This window comes from Mirounga angustirostris, unplaced genomic scaffold (assembly GCF_029215605.1).
Source record: "Mirounga angustirostris isolate CCGP_5_RB_7025 unplaced genomic scaffold, mMirAng1.0.hap1 SCAF_1, whole genome shotgun sequence".
NCBI classification, from domain to species: Eukaryota; Metazoa; Chordata; class Mammalia; order Carnivora; family Phocidae; genus Mirounga; species Mirounga angustirostris.
Window position 1 is genome coordinate 177,590,415 of NW_026991709.1, and position 2,105 is coordinate 177,592,519.

General features: G+C 40.2%; 1 pseudogene; it reads left to right on the plus strand.

Moving 5' to 3' along the window:
* Positions 1-887: 887 nt before the first annotated feature.
* LOC123834902 (U2 spliceosomal RNA) lies at positions 888-1,055 on the plus strand (annotated as a pseudogene).
* Positions 1,056-2,105: the final 1,050 nt, after the last annotated feature.

Genomic DNA, 2,105 nt, shown 5'->3' on the forward strand with positions numbered 1-2,105 from the left:
GCCAGAATTATTACCGTTGTTTGGGGAGAGCATCTGCAAAAATAAGATCCAGGCTTACCTTAGAGATAAGGCAGACAGATCTGGACAGTGAAACAAGTCACACAGAAGATATGACTTCGGCACATTTCTTATTTGACATTAATGGTTAAACAGCTACATTTCTCTGAACCCCCACCCCGCCACTCTTACATCATTTTCTTTTTTAAAGATTTTATTTATTTGACAGTGAGAGATACAGCGAGAGAGGGAACACAAGCAGGGGGAGTGGGAGAGGAAGAAGCAGGCTTCCCAAGGAGCAGGGAGCCCAATGTGGGGCTCGATTCCAGGACCCCGGATCATGACCTGAGCCGAAGGCAGACGCTTAACGACTGAGCCACCCAGGCGCCCCGCTTACATCACTTTGTAACCTGCGTAGCGCTCGCTTAATGAGTACAAGTTCAAGTCCGCTTAGCATTAGTGAAGTGTGGGATCATGAAATGCCATGTGTATGGTGTAGTTCACAGCTGAATCACATAATTGCATTTTGTCAATTGTACCACTGTTTTGTTTTCCTTAAAGTGAATAATTATCTCCCCCCCACACACACACCTTAATGTGATATGGGCCACTTTGACCTCGGACTTTCTGACAGAATCTTGCAGCTTCTCATCATCCGGGCAATTAGTAGTGTTTTCATCCTTGGAGACCTCTCTCCTGGAACCTTCTTTCTCTTCTTTCTGGTCTGCGCAGCTGTTGCCCTCACACTTTCCATCAAAATCATGCTGGCCTCTTCACTCCCCTGCTATGTCACATCTCCCATTTTCTGAAGCCCACATCTTTCTCTTTCTTGTTTTGTTCTTTCATTTCATTCTTAGGTGGTTGTAAGTACATCAGAAACTTCCTGAGAGATCGCTTCTCGGCCTTTTGGCTAAGATCAAGTGTAGAAACTTCCTGAGAAAGGTGATTTGGAAGTAACTGTTTTAAGATTTTACACATCTGAAAATGCCCTTATTTTGCCTTCATTATGCAATAGTTTGGCTGGGAATAGAATTCTACCAGGTTGGAAATAATGACTAATGACGGTGAGCATCTTTTCATGGGCTTATCTGCTATCTGTATATCTTCTTTTCTGATAAGTCTGTTCAAATTTTTGCCTATATTTTTTCCCTTTGATCACTTACTTTTATTGACTTTAGAGAGTTCTTAATATATTCTGGAAACAAGTTCTTTTTCAGACACATGATTCACAAATATTTTCTCTTGGTCTGCGGCTTGTGTTTTTATTCTTTTTTTTTTTTTAAAGATTTTATTTATTTATTTATAGGACAGAGAGAGACACAGCGAGAGAGGGAACACAAGCAGGGGGAGTGGGAGAGGGAGAAGCAGGCCTCCCGCAGAGCAGGGAGCCCGATGTGGGGCTCGATCCCAGGACCCTGGGATCATGACCTGAGCCGAAGGCAGACGCTTAACGACTGAGCCACCCAGGCGTCCCCGTGTTTTTATTCTTTTAATAGTGTCTTTTGATGAGCAGAAGATTTTAATTCTCACTAAGTCCCATGTGTCAATTTGGATTATTTTATAGATTTGTTTTTGGTGGCTTTTCTAGGAAGTCTTTGCTTATACCAGAGTCACAAAGATTTTCTTCTATGTTTGCTTCAAGTTTTATTTTTTTAAGTTTTACATTTAGTTTTATGTTCCATATTAAGCTAATTCTTGTAAATGGTGTGAGATACGGCCTGAAGTTTTTGTTTTATTTATTGCACATGGATATCCACTCGTTCCAACACTCTTTATTGGGAGACAGTTATTGTTCACACAATTGCCTTTGCATCTTTGTCGAAGAAATCAACTGTTCATATATGTCTCTGTTTCTGGACTCTACATTCTGTTCACTTTCTCTATCTTGATGTCAATACCACACTTCATTGATTATTGTGGCTTTTTAATAAGCTTTAAAATCAGGGAGTGTTATTTTTCCAGATTTGTTCTTCTTTTTCAAATTGCTTTGACTGTTCTAAGTCATTAGCATTCATGTATGGCTCTTAGAATCAAGTTATCAAATTCTACAAGAAGGCCTGTTGGGATTTTAATTGGGATTGTGTATAGATCAATTTGGGGAGAACTGA